At 49.6% G+C, this 14962-nt stretch overlaps 1 protein-coding gene across 1 annotated transcript in view; it reads left to right on the top strand.

Annotated features, from left to right (window-relative positions):
• The first annotated feature begins 205 nt into the window (after nt 1–205).
• Nucleotides 206–14962, top strand: part of LOC311239297 (receptor-type tyrosine-protein phosphatase F-like) — a 226449-nt gene continuing 211692 nt past the window's right edge. Inside the window, 1 exon segment of the mRNA XM_084327604.1 lies at nt 206–468. The gene's annotated coding sequence lies outside the window, so the exon portion shown is untranslated.

Below are 14962 nucleotides of genomic sequence, written 5' to 3'. Positions count from 1 at the left end.
CTGCCTCCTCCTTCACACGTTGAAATCCAACACCTATGACATCACGTGTGGATTGGCTCCTCCCAGGCTGCCCCCTGAACAAGCTCAGTTTGTGAAACAGCTTTGCCTCTGAAGGAGCTCTCTCTCTCCCTCTCTCCCTTCACCACATTAGTCTATAACCTCCGCTGGAGACATAGCGCCGGAGAGCTGCAAGACGACCCCCCCCCCCCCCCCCCCGTCTATGGAATAACTGCGGGACCACAGCCGACTTGTCTTACCTTTACGCTTTTTCCTCGAGAGAGACTACTTAACCGGGGGACAATCTTTACTTGGGATACCGTTGGATATTCTTTTCTAGGACTTGGGATACTGTTCTTCTTCTTCTTCTTCTTTCTCTCACTCTCTGGAATAACGGCCTAAAGAATAAAGGAAGAAAATAAAAAGGAATTAAAAGGATTTATTTGTAAGGGACCTAATTGACATGCATGGGTAAGTGTGACATTTTGTGCCCCACTGTCTGTCTGTGCCCATGTTAATGATGAAAACAAAGGTGGATTAGCTCTAACTGAGAAAGAGAGAGAGAGGGGAAAAAACTAATGCAACTTCAACACAGGTGTGTTTTTTGAATGTCTTGCTGGGCTTGTCTTCCATGTCCCAACAAAACCAAAGTTAACTTGCCTCTTGCTAAAGAAAGAGAATAACTTGATGTGCTACACTTCAATACAGCGGTATTTTCTTACTATTCTTTTGTCCCTTTTAGCTTTTGTCCCTGTTCACTGTTGCTTGTTAAGCCAAAACAATAGTTTAACCTTGTCTTGGCTTAGCTCTATTGGCTGGCTCTCTGGCAAATTGCCCTGTCTGGTGCGAGCCCTCCCCTACTTTTTCAGAGGACTTTGAATAGAGGGGCCATAGAGTGTCCCCTAGCTACCGCTGCTAAGGTGAGGCACCCTGCTGTGAGACAGTGTTAGGCCTACTTCGAGGCCAAACAACCAGTTTTTCCAGTTGTCGTTATCTCCCTGGGCAATCTGGGAGCTAAGGTTTCAGATACCAAGAATTTCAGTTAGAAAGAGCAGCTGAAAATGTATTTTTTTCTTTTCTTTTAATCCCCATTGGTGGTTTTTTGTTATTTTTATTTTTCAACAACTTTAAGAAAAAAAAAAAAACATGTTTTGTTTACTGATGAAACATTAGCCAGGTCTAAATGTTCCTCGACGTGTTGAAAACATACGACACTTGAGTCTAGATAGTGTTTTCAGTATTACTTCAAAGAAAAAAAGCTTTTCTAGAGCAGTGTTTTTGTAAACTTTTCTGAACCAATTGCTTTTGGGCTCTTTGACGGAACAATCATGGCAGGTGTTGCACAATAATTATATTGCTCAACACCATGGGCTGTTGTCATCAGGTGGCGGGTTGGAGGAAAAAAACAGAGCAAATATCCTTTTTGAAGCTTGTACTTTTCCAATCAAAGCTCTCAGGGGGGAACAGTGTGTTTAAGACGGCACGTCTCTCTCGCTCTTGCTCTCGCTCTCTCTCGCTTTGTTTGGCTTGAAAAGACGAGGCCTCTCCCACGGGTCAGTCTCTCGACGCGCTGGGAAACCCAGGGTTTCTGTCCGGGTCGGTCGCGGCTAAATCTGAACCCGCTCGCTCTTCTTCTCGGTTAATTATTCACCAGTACAACTCAGCCGCTTGTTAGTCTTGGCTGGGAGCAGAAAAAAACCCAAACACGTGATGAGAGAGGATGACCTTGCTGCTGTGAGAAAGAGAGAGAGTGTGAGTGTGAGACAAGACCTCGGCTACTTGCTAAAATGTCTCATGTGTGTGTCTATTCAGTCCCTCCACCATGTAAAAGCCAAAAGAATAACTCAACCGCGGCTCTCGGTCCACAGTGGTCGACCTTTGACCCGCCTCCCTTCACCTCCGCCAGGCGGGCCGCTGACCCCCACATTCCGCGCTCGCCACTCCGACTCGAGTCACGTCGTCACCGGCAACGCTCCGGAGGCCCCGCCGCGCGGGAGAGCGGACGAGCGCACGACCGCCGGTCGTCTCGTCTAGGTTCCGTCCAGGAACGATTCTAAAGGAAACGACTCGGGGGTGGGTTGTTTGTTTAAACCGCAGGGTGCTTTTAGGACACCTATAGTAAGCACCCTCCACTTTTGAGTCGTCTTCACGTCTTTTCCCTTTCATGGAATCCTTTCAAAGGAATCGCTTTATGTTGGAAGAGTCAATCACTCTAGTCTGAAGCCCCCTGGTGGAATCCTCAAAAGTAATTATGGCCAAAACACATGGATTTTCCCATAGAAGTTGATTTGTCATCATGGGTGATTTGGGTGATGTGTAATGGCCTTTTAGCGGATTATGGATTTGCTTCATCATTCGTGCCCCAGGCGGGACATGAACGAGCCTGCTTACAATCACAGATCAATGGTTGTGAAGGTGATTGAGCGGAGGGCCTCAGACACACGCCTCTGACTCAGACACGGGCAAACTTAGTCGCTCTTCTGGTCCCCGAAGATCCGCACACCGAATGGCTCTCTTTTTAAACTGTTATTATGCAGTGACATTTCCAGCAGCTAAAGGCTCAGACTCAAGAGAGTCACCATCTTGAATGCCATGTAACATACACAGCTGTTGCACATTGCCATCAATTAAATACCAGCATACAATACATTTCATATAATACATGTATACAAATTCAACATAGGCCACATGTCCATAAAGAAAATCACAGTAGACATAAAGCAATGCTCTCAGCTTGCCTATGGTATTTTACTGTATAACAGGAATACATGGTCCTGTTACACTGTGTGTCTTGCATTGTAGGAACAATTAGGCTAAACCAAACATTAGAAACTTTGAGAATGTAGACATCTTTGCAAAAAATGTAAAAATCTTTATTTGAATGACTAGTCTATTCTGTTGGGACAGTTGTTTTCCCCACTCCTGTGATTGGTGACTTCCCCAGGGTCAGACTCTTCTGCTTTAAATATAATGAAAAATACATAGTGGCGGTGAATCTGTCAAGAAGATGCATCACGCCATGACTAACTCATTCACTCACTTGATTAACTCCACCTGACGTATCCATGCGCCCTAGTGGCCCTTCGCCCCCTACTTACATAGTACTCGCCGTTTCAACAGAACTCGTGGTTTTTGAGGGTGCTCGTTATTTTATTATTATTTATTTGACCAATAGTGCTTCTTTGTGCCACTGAAGCAGAGATCTCGCTATGAAATCCCGCAAGGCTCGAGTTGTTGCAGGAAGACAGCACTGGTCAGCTGTGGAGCAGAGCTTAGCGTTATCTAAAAGTTAAAAACAGTGGTTTGTGTTCGTGCATTTACAAATTGCGCCAACAACATGTTGCCCACTTTGCGTAGCGTTCATAGACTAGTATTGATACGAACCTGGCGTTCCATGAGCGGAGAGACCTGTTGCAGACAGAGTGGAGGTAATGTAATTATTACAAATGGTAACTTGGAACTGTTTTGACTGACGATACACATTAAGCATTGGGTATATTGCTGTGCATTGCTATGTCTGCGGAGCGAGACATAATAAAACCGGTAGTGTGTGTGTGTGTGATTCACACAATATCTTGTTATTGCTGCTGCCATGCGTTCTCGATCTGGGAAAACATTACTCGTGCCCATCCCTATTACAAAGCAAAGTCACACTTTGTTCAATTCTCTGGGTGAAATAAAGACATGGTTGATAAAATGCCCATACAAAAACACATTTCAGTTTTACCATCACACTGGCCATTGTATAAATCATTTACCGGGGTGCTGCCTGGTGCTGTAGATTGAGACAGAGATGGAAGGTTTCTCTCTGGATGGGGGTGCAACAGTCGCTTCACAGCTCCAAACACGACGTGTCCTTGTTATGGCTTATCCTTTGTTGTTCTCCCTGCAGTATGGAGAGGGAGAGAGAGAGAGAGAGAGAGAGAGAGAGAGAGAGAGAGAGAGAGAGAGAGAGAGACTTTAACAAGCCCAGAGAGAAGTATTTTAATTTGTAATTCTGTCAAGAGTTGGTGACCAAGAGTCCTAGTGTTGTTGTTTGATGACGGGGCTACCTGTCTGTCCTCCTCGCAGTCGCTGGGCATCTCTGGAGCTAGCTGTCTGTCCTCCTCGCCGGGCGTCTCTGGAGCTACCTGTCTGTCCTCCTCTCTGGAGCTAGCTGTCTGTCCTCCTCGCTGGGCGTCTCTGGAGCTAGCTGTCTGTCCTCCTCTCTGGAGTTAGCTGTCTGTCCTCCTCACTGGGTGTCTCTGGAGCTAGCTGTCTGTCATCCTCTCTGGAGCTAGCTGTCTGTCCTCCTCTCTGGAGCTAACTGTCTGTCCTCCTCTCTGGAGCTAGCTGTCTGTCATCCTCTCTGGGTGTCTCTGGAGCTAGCTGTCTGTCCTCCTCTCTGGAGCTAGCTGTCTGTCCTCCTCTCTGGAGTTAGCTGTCTGTCCTCCTCTCTGGAGCTAGCTGTCTGTCCTCCTCGCTGGGTGTCTCTGGAGCTACCTGTCTGTCCTCCTCGCTGGGTGTCTCTGGAGCTACCTGTCTGTCCTCCTCGCTGGGTGTCTCTGGAGCTAGCTGTCTGTCCTCCTCGCAGTCACTGGGCATCTCTGGAGCTACCTGTCTGTCCTCCTCGCTGGGCGTCTCTGGAGCTAGCTGTCTGTCCTCCTCGCTGGAGCTAGCTGTCTGTCCTCCTCGCTGGGCGTCTCTGGAGCTAGCTGTCTGTCCTCCTCTCTGGAGTTAGCTGTCTGTCCTCCTCACTGGGTGTCTCTGGAGCTAGCTGTCTGTCCTCCTCTCTGGAGCTAGCTGTCTGTCCTCCTCTCTGGAGTTAGCTGTCTGTCCTCCTCGCTGGGTGTCTCTGGAGCTACCTGTCTGTCCTCCTCGCTGGGTGTCTCTGGAGTTAGCTGTCTGTCCTCCTCTCTGGAGCTACCTGTCTGTCCTCCTCGCTGGGTGTCTCTGGAGTTAGCTGTCTGTCCTCCTCTCTGGAGCTAGCTGTCTGTCCTCCTCGCTGGGTGTCTCTGGAGCTACCTGTCTGTCCTCCTCGCTGGGTGTCTCTGGAGTTAGCTGTCTGTCCTCCTCTCTGGAGCTACCTGTCTGTCCTCCTCGCTGGTGTCTCTGGAGCTAGCTGTCTGTCCTCCTCTCTGGAGCTACCTGTCTGTCCTCCTCTCTGGAGCTAGCTGTCTGTCCTCCTCTCTGGAGCTACCTGTCTGTCCTCCTCTCTGGAGCTAGCTGTCTGTCCTCCTCTCTGGAGCTACCTGTCTGTCCTCCTCTCTGGAGCTAGCTGTCTGTCCTCCTCTCTGGAGCTAGCTGTCTGTCCTCCTCTCTGGAGCTACCTGTCTGTCCTCTTCTCTGGAGCTAGCTGTCTGTCCTCGCTGGGCGTCTCTGGAGCTACCTGTCTGTCCTCCTCTCTGGAGCTAGCTGTCTGTCCTCCTCTCTGGAGCTACCTGTCTGTCCTCTTCTCTGGAGCTACCTGTCTGTCCTCCTCTCTGGAGCTACCTGTCTGTCCTCCTCTCTGGAGCTAGCTGTCTGTCCTCTTCTCTGGAGCTAGCTGTCTGTCCTCGCTGGGCGTCTCTGGAGCTAGCTGTCTCTGAGAGCTGAGCCCTGTGTGAGGGTCAGATGTCAGTCAGAGGCCACTGGCTGTGTTAAGCGTTGGCTTAGCTGATAGTCACTCACTGGCCTCAGTGTGGCACTTCATCACACGGACACACTCTCTCATCCCTCCTGACAGGTGCAGGGGAGATGGGGACGAAAAGTGCTTCTTCGTCCAATAAACTCACCAGTGTTTTGACAAGCGCACTTTCCTATAATGTAGTAGTTGCTGGACTTGGGCCACGTCCAGGTGGCTTACCTGGGCGTGAGGGCTCACACGCGTCTGGCGCGTCCGGTGAGACTGCGTCACCGTGGCTGTTCATGTAGCATTTACCTTTTGATTATGGCCCATCGATAATAGAAGGTTTCATGTCATCCGTCCATGATGAGCGGTCAGAAAAGTGAAGAGTTGTAACCAGGATGCAGTCATGTGATTTTTGTTAGAGAGAGAGAGAGAGAGAGAGAGAGAGAGAGAGAGAGAGAGAGAGAGATAGAGAGCTACTGCCCTCCACCTGTTAACTTATTAACATAATATAATTATAGCCTACATGGGTATTCTGCTGTGACTATAGAACACATGTAGCCTAGACATGACAGTCTGTGTTGCGCTCAGTTAATAACTCCCCCCCCCTCTCACACGTCTTGTGCACGCTGTAAACACATGTTTTTAGAGGCTTCGTGAGCGTGTTTAGAGTGTGTCGACGGCGTGGCAACATGAAACCCTTTACATGTGGCGTATTGAAAAAGGTTTGCCTTTGTGCTCCTCGCCACCGCAACCCGTATTCCCAGCCCGAGATTTTCTCCCGTGACACATTTAGCTCTCTGTGCATTACGGCCGCGTGGTCTTCCAACGAAAGCACAAATCCGCTTTTGTCAGGGAGCACATTTCCCTGCTTCCGACACGAAACTCATTTCACCTCCAAACCAGGCCATTACTGCCTCTTTGCTGCTCGAAACGGCCTCCATTTGCAGGGGGAGCCGCATTGTGTGTCTCGTGTCTGTGCGACAGGGCCGAAGGCACGGACCTACAGTGTGTGTGTCTGTGTACCGGAGGCATGAGAAACGTGGTGTGTTTCCACCCGGCGCAGGTCTGGAACACACGGGTGATGTAAATGTAAATTCCACGGCGTAATAAGCTATTTGGGGGGACGGGAGACGGCCCGGGCTTTTCCACCCCCCGCTCCGTGGCCATGATACCGTCGTGTTGCCTGATGTAATGCCGCCACCGCCGCCACCTCCATAAGCCGGCCGCCGTCATATTAGCGAGAAGAAAATAGTTTTTCTGCAGAGAGCCGCTCGCTGAGATGGACGGCTCGCGGCCCCCGGCCTGCAGGCTGAACCTCTGGCTGCACCTTGCTGCTCCTCATCATCAGCTGCAAACTGCAAAGACAATGTAATTGAATATGGATTGATCTGCTTCTCCTAGTGTGTGGTACAGGAGGAGGGGGAGGAGGAGGAGGCTTCATACCTGCGCTTCCCTGTTTGCTCTGCCTCCTGATTCCTACCTAGTGTCTGGCTTAGACCAGACATACTACTTGATTACTAGATCGATCCCTCCAGTCATCCAGACTTATGATTATCCCTCCCTGGAAAATCCACTGCCCGCTCACCTCAAACAGCGGGGACTGGAGCCAGACCTCTTCCGGTCAATAAGAGGTTTTATAGTCTAACAAAACAACTTTGGGGACACACACGCACACCGGCATTTGCACGTATGACCCAACGTGTGTGTGTGTTTCTTTGCACCGAGTGATACATTAACCATTAGCGTGATGTTTAGCCTTTGTTCCTCTTAATATTGCCATCCTCAAACCCCCCCCCCCTCTGCCCCTCTGAGCGCCGAGCTCCCTGCCTTGTTTCAGGGAAGATGGATGGAGATTCATTTGGTTTCATTAGAGCGCCTCTCTTATTTATAGCCGGGCGGTGCACAGCCAGGTCGGCCCCATTGTGCCCCTGTGAGGATGCTGGGGGCGCTGGTGAAACATTCCTGTGTCTGGGGGGGGGGGGTTCTCAGAAGGGTCCAGTGCTTGTTTTGGGGGGGGGGGGCTTGACAATGCAAGCACCATATGCAAGGCCACTGAAATCCGATTCCGCGCAGTCCTGCCTGGTTACGGGAGCGCCCTGTTTCAGAGCTTTCACCCTCCCGTCCAAGCAGTCCTGCGCTGTGAGTGTAGTCGTTTGGAGCGGTGTAATTACACTGGAGGAAGCGCAGCTCGCCGCGATCCGCTTGGATGGAAATAGAATTAAGTCATTGCAAATGTCTGGAGAATTGCATCAGCACAACGGAGAGAGGAACGGTGCCCGCTCTCTGCAAATAAAGTCCCACTGAGTCCCTTTAGGCACTCGCGTTGAAATTACCTTTTTAAAGGGAAAACAACGGACGTGGTTTGAGAATTTATATCATTTAGCAGGTGCTAGGGCTGCTCGATTGAACATGATTACTCGTTGATAGTATGAGAACATCATATGACGACGACTGGATTCGTTTTACCCTTCTTCTCGACCAAAGGCTGCCTTTCTGTTGTGGAGGAATCCCTTTGTTTGTCCTAACAATAGCTTGAATCTCACCTAGATCCTAGCTGGCCAGATTAAGATGAGATAAGGTATTCCTTTATTGATCCCCTTGGGGACAATTCACGGGTGAAACCAAACACATTTCTCAAGTCAGGAACTGTAGAAATGATCCATTTTAAGTATAGTCTTGTGATGAGAGCACTCCCCTTCGCCAAAGCTCATTTAACCTACATGGACCTTGTGTTTAACTATTAAAACGATATAGATCATGAAGATCCGTCTACGGCCATAATTGATGAGTTCTGTTCCACCACACTGGCATCTTCTACGGGTCACCAAAGACGCTGGGGCTCCCTCCTCACCTCTCAACATTTACAGCGTTTACAGCACCAGACCAAATGAGAGCAACACGGCATGCGACAGAATAATAGTTTTTATCGCGATTATCTTGATTTCATGGCCGTGAGAAGCCAACATTTTTATTGTAATTTAAATTGAAACTCAATTAATCGCCCCGGTCCTGGTAGGTACTGTATACTCCAACATGTTGGAAAGGCTGCACATTCTCCCTATTGGGGAGAGAGCGCCGTCAAAGTAATGTCACCAGGCAGCTCAACTCGAGGAAATGAATGGAGCGTGACATTAGAAATTAGAGCGAAATTAAAACTTAAAATACAGATTCAATAACCATTTTCTGGAAGAGGAAATGCTTGTAAGCTAGTACAGGTATAACTTAGATATCTGAATTTTGGTCGTTTTCCTGTAGCCATTGATTTTGTAAGCTTACTCTCTGGAAAGCATGAGTGGTGCCGGCAGAGGGCTGTGTGGTTGGAGTACACAGGCTACATCAGATGAACGGTGCCGGCAGAGGGCTGTGTGGTTGGAGTACACAGGCTACATCAGATGAACGGTGCCGGCAGAGGGCTGTGTGGTTGGAGTGCACAGGCTACATCAGATGAACGGTGCCGGCAGAGGGCTGCGTGGTTGGAGTGCACAGGCTACATCAGATGAACGGTGCCGGCAGAGGGCTGCGTGGTTGGAGTACACAGGCTACATCAGATGAACGGTGCCGGCAGAGGGCTGCGTGGTTGGAGTACACAGGCTACATCAGATGAACGGTGCCGGCAGACGGCTGCGTGGTTGGAGTACACAGGCTACATCAGATGAACGGTGCCGGCAGAGGGCTGTGTGGTTGGAGTACACAGGCTACATCAGATGAACGGTGCCGGCAGAGGGCTGCGTGGTTGGAGTACACAGGCTACATCAGATGAACGGTGCCGGCAGAGGGCTGTGTGGTTGGAGTACACAGGCTACATCAGATGAACGGTGCAGGCAGAGGGCTGTGTGGTTGGAGTACACAGGCTACATCAGATGAACGGTGCAGGCAGAGGGCTGCGTGGTTGGAGTACACAGGCTACATCAGATGAACGGTGCCGGCAGAGGGCTGCGTGGTTGGAGTACACAGGCTACATCAGATGAACGGTGCAGACAGAGGGCTGCGTGGTTGGAGTACACAGGCTACATCAGATGAACGGTGCTCTCATCAATTTAGCCAATTCGCTTTTTGTTTACAAGTCAGATTCAGAAGTCATGCTAACCAGTGTTGTGTAGGATTGGGTGAGAGTAGCAATGGTGATATTGGTGGCAATATTTAGTCATTCTGAGTCAGGAAATGACCTTGAGACTAGAGTAACTGCAAAATGTATCAAGCCACGACCGTGCAGTAAAACCAGCCCTGCTGCACTGATGTCCTAGCCTCCCTTTGGTGGTAAACTCCGGAAAAGGAACTCCGATATAGCCTATAAGATATTCCTGCCATAGATTTTCATCTTTTTAGAAAACTGTGCTCTGCCTATTACTGAATATATATTTAAAGTTTTAATTTCGCTGTAATTTCACGCTCCATTCATTCCCTCGTTGAGCTGCCTGGCAAGATTACTTTGACAACGCTCTCCCCAAAAGGGTCTGAAGCACGTTCTTGATGAATGCACAGGCACGAGTACAGTGCAGTAGTGCACTTTTTCCTCCTTAACATGTTTTAGTACCTCTAAACAATAGTACATTTCCCCCGAAAAATGTCTGTCTCCTCTTTTAAGAGCATGGAGTTCCACAGCTCCAATCCCAAACCTTTGTCTGGATCTTCCCCGCTCAGTTTCAGAGATTACCGATCCACAACCCTTGAGCAGGGATGCTGTCTGCCTGGTAATTTGATGGATAATCCCCTGCCTCCTCCCTACAAATCTCTTCCCCGATAAAGGGGCTGTTTCTACATCAGTAAACATGGGAGATTCAGCCTCCCCGGCTGACGGGCTGACAAGAGCTTGGTTGGAGGAGGGGGGCCAAGGGCTAACCAGCGCCGCTTCACAGTCCACGGAAAAGCCCCATCACTGTTCATGCTAGGGTAAACTCTCCGCAACGGCCTATTAAGACCTCAGGGGAGGCCTATTGGCTTGCTGGCAGTCCTTTAGTGTATCTGAGTCGGACATGTCAATATATGTCATTAAGTAACCTGATATAGAACATCAGCAGGTTACGGAACATCTCCCCTGTCGTTATGTATGTTACAGAGCGTCTCCCCTGTCTTTATGTATGTTATAAAACATCTCCCCTGTCGTTATGTATGTTACAGAACATCGCCTGTGTCGTAATGTATGTTACATAACATTTCCCCTGTCGTTATGTATGTTATAAAACATCTCCCCTGTCGTTATGTATGTTATAAAACATCTCCCCTGTCGTTATGTATGTTATAAAACATCTCCCCTGTTGTTATGTATGTTATAAAACATCTCCCCTGTCGTTATGTATGTTACAGAACATCGCCTCTGTCGTAATGTATGTTACAGAACATCGCCTCTGTCGTAATGTATGTTACATAACATCTCCCCTGTCGTTATGTATGTTACAGAACATCGCCTCTGTCGTAATGTATGTTACAGAACATCTCCCCTGTCGTTATGTATGTTACAGAACATCGCCTCTGTCGTAATGTATGTTACAGAACATCGCCTCTGTCGTAATGTATGTTACAGAACATCTCCCCTGTCGTTATGTATGTTACAGAACATCGCCTCTGTCGTTCTGTAGTTACAGAACATCGCCTCTGTCGTAATGTATGTTACATAACATCGCCTCTGTCGTTCTGTAGTTACAGAACATCTCCCCTGTCGTTATGTATGTTATAAAACATCTCCCCTGTCGTTCTGTAGTTACAGAACATCGCCTCTGTCCCAGAACACCTTGTGGCTGATGGTACTACTAAATGACATGGTCAAATGTTGTGTTTTACTGAGGGTCTTCCATCCTGCCACTCGCGATGCACATTCATTAGCTTTTTGACCTGAATGTGTTATTCTACTGATGGGTTGCGCCGCGGTGTTGCCATGGCTAGACACAAACCATCACTTTGAAGGCATGTGATTCCTCAGATCTTTCATCACAGGCTTCGCACTCGTGGCCCGTGCGTCTGACTACGTGACGAGGTTCTCTTCTGTTGATAGAATAAATCTCGAGTTCCTGCGTGCGGTTTTTCTTTTAGCAGGGAAGCCTTCAGCTCGCCGGGCCAGTAGTTGAATTGATGCCTCCTACATGTGTGAGTCTTATTTACACCCCCCCCCCCCCCTTGTCCCGTGGCCCTCGTCGAAAGCAGACTTGACAGACCCGTCCAGAGCGGGAATCAAAGCCGATGCCATGGGGCTCAACGCGCTCAACCAAATCTAACAAGCCCTGGCAAGATGGCGTTTAACCGGTCTGCGGAATTACTCCCCCCAGCTTGATGAGTGCGGCGTCGATGGGGACGGCCTTTTTAATTTGATGACCTGACGGAGGCACTTTGTGGCGTCAGGCTGGAGGTGGCGTCATGAGTGATAGGCCCACGTCCCCGCGTCTCTCTCTCTCTCTCTCTCTCTCTGCACGTCTCTCTGCACGTCTCTCTCTCTGCGCGTCTCTCTCTCTCTCTGCACGTCTCTCTGCATGTATCTCTCTCTGCGCGTCTCTCTGTGCGTCTCTCTCTCTGCGCGTCTCTCTCTCTCTCTGCACGTCTCTCTGCACGTCTCTCTCTGCGCGTCTCTCTGTGCGTCTCTCTGCGCGTCTCTCTCTCTCTCTGTGCGTCTCTCTCTCTGCACGTCTCTCTCTGCGCGTCTCTCTCTCTCTGTGCGTCTCTCTCTCTCTCTGCGCGTCTCTCTCTCTGCGTCTTTCTCTCTGCGTGTGTGAGACGGCCTGCTGTTCTCGAATCGCTGTCAGAGAGCGAGGCGGCATGTCGTGGAGGATTTGGCCACAGCTCGCTCGCTCTCTCTCTCTCTCTCTCTCTCTCTCTCTCTCTCTCTCTCTCTCTCTCTCTCTCTCTCTCTCTCTCTCTCTCTATCTCTATCTCTATCTCTATCTCTATCTCTCTCTCTCTCTCTCTCTCACACACTTTCTATCCCTCTCTCTATCTCTCTCACTCTCTCTCTCTCTTTCTTTGTCTCTTCAGGGCCGCTCAGTCAACAGTCATGAGTATACAAATGGACTTCAGTGCATGAGTGTGTGTGTCTTAGTGATTATACAGACTTGGTTGTGCGCACGCACACACACACACGTGCGCGCGTGCATGTACTGCACTCACACATACCTGAAGAACGTGTATGTACCGAGTATGTATTCACAGGGCGTTATCCCTGGGCAAAGTACTGGTTCTTACTCTGCTTGTCTGGGCGGGAAGAGAGAGAGAGAGAAAGATGGAGTGAGAGAAAAGGAGAGTGTGAGAATGAGAGAGAGGGGGGGAGAGAGAGAATGTGTGTCTGTGTGTCTTGTTAGTACAGCTACAGAACAGTGACTCTCTACACTGGAGGTAATTGATAGTCTGCAGGCTGACTCTGCTGCAGGTAAATCCTATCTGCAGCTGCACTGTGGGCTGGGCAGGGAGAGGGGGGGGGGCAGTATAAATAAGACTACCAAGGACTTAGAAATCCACAATAACTAGAGGGATGGTGTGTGTGTGTGTGTGTGTGTGGGGGGGGGGGGGGGGGGTGGCGGAGATTGCACTGACGACTGCCAGGGTAAGAGTTGGAGCCTGCTGGAGGGAGACAGATTTAGTATGGTGGAGGCTTCTTATTTCAGCCAACATTTCTTCATGAAATGGTAGCATGGGCATGTAGCATGCACACCTCGCACACGTCTATCTGGCCAAGGAGCGGAGTGTGTGGCCTGTGTTGTTCCAGATAGTTAGTGGATTCCTACTGTGTGGCAGGCAGCTGATGTCAGAATGAGATGCCGTGCACTGCACAGGGAGAAGGAGGGTTATGATGAGATAATATATTCCTTTATTGATCCCCTTGGGGAAATTCAGGCATCATATATACATACAGACATACATAGGCTATATATTACAGTACAATAGATAACCTGCTGAAATACAGCCTCAGTGTTCGGTGGTGTGATGAATTATTCACCGGAAATTAAATGTACACTCACCGTGACATGGACATGCATGCAGGAGGTAATTAGAACATCGAATCTCACATTGACGGACCTGGCGGGGATGTGCAAAATCACTGTTTTCCCACAAATTACTGTAATATATATATATATATATATATATATATGAGGGAGAGACCGAGAGAGAGATACAGAAGAAGAGAGAGGAGAGAGCGGAAGAGAGAGAGAGGGACAGATATAGAGAGCGAGAGGGACAGAGAGAGAGAGACGGAGAGATAAATAGAGAGAGCGGCAGAGAGAGAGAGGTGGTAATGAGACCGGTGGTTTAGTGCAGGTGGCTGTGTTGTGGCTCTGGCCTGTCAGTATAATGGACCTCACTATTCAGCCACCGATCGATAGCGCTGCTCACCGCCTCGCGCCCCCTGTTGTCCCTCACTCTTCCTGTCCACCGGCCTGCCACCCCGAGATGGAGGAGCGGGGCTCCCAGACCAGCCGCTTACAGAGGGCCATGGATCTTCTCATTACCTGAAACATCGCCTGGGGGGACGAGAAGCCGCGGAGGGCCACCATGTGATTTTTGAGAAGGGGGAGGCAGATAGACTGAGGCTTTAAGTGCCATGTTTGGGATCGGGACGCTTCCTGGAGGAAAAACAGCCTCGCCGGGCCGGTGGTTTGTCAGCGTAGAGGCCATGTCGTTCTGCCAGAAAGTATGTCAGACATTCTGCAGGGTCTGTGTGCTGCTCACGGGTCTCCTGGAAGAAAAGAAAGGGGGGAGGAAAAGAAATAAAGAAAGCAAAACGGTTCCCCTCATTCTCTCGCTCTTTATCGGCCGCTCGCTGTCTATTCCGCACTCCGGCTCTTTTACATTTTAAATCCCCGGCCCTCTGGAGAGCGATGAGGATATATGGCTCCATCTGCTCCAACAGGCTGGCTCATAGCTCAGACAGACAAGAGCGAGAGGGAGAGAGGGAGAGAAAGAGAGAGGGTGACGTGGGGCCCGGGGAGGGAGAGAAAGAGAGAGAGAGAGAGAGAGAGAGAGAGAGAGAGAGAGAGAGAGAGAGAGAGAGAGACCGGGGGAGATGGAGAGAACCAGACTGACAGGAAGACAGAAAGGCTTATTAGAATATTGCCTCTTTTCAGTAGTTGTACAGGGGCTGAGGAGATAGCCCGACGGAGGAAGGAGCCCGGTGAGGAGGAGCTGGATTAGGAGTCTCTCTGGGAGCCTCCGGGAGCCTCTGGGATCCTCCTCGCTCCCTCTGCCCATTTGGAATGTCAGCCATTCCACTTTAAGCCACTTAAGACTCAACCGTTTCAGGTAGACCTGGGGGTCTTAGGAGTTGCTCATGGCTGCCTGTAGCACATCGTTTGTTTGCCTGCCACAGGTTCCCTGAGTGGTTAGACGTTTATCTTAGCCCTGAAAATACCTCAGAGCACATTTCTGGCGTCTTCCTTATTCCAAAAAGCACGCTGT

Source organism: Notolepis coatsorum, assembly GCF_963971535.1.
Source record: "Notolepis coatsorum genome assembly, chromosome: 13".
Taxonomy (NCBI): domain Eukaryota; kingdom Metazoa; phylum Chordata; class Actinopteri; order Aulopiformes; family Paralepididae; genus Notolepis; species Notolepis coatsorum.
Note: the sequence above shows the minus strand (reverse complement) of the source record. Positions and strands in the feature narration are given on the sequence as shown.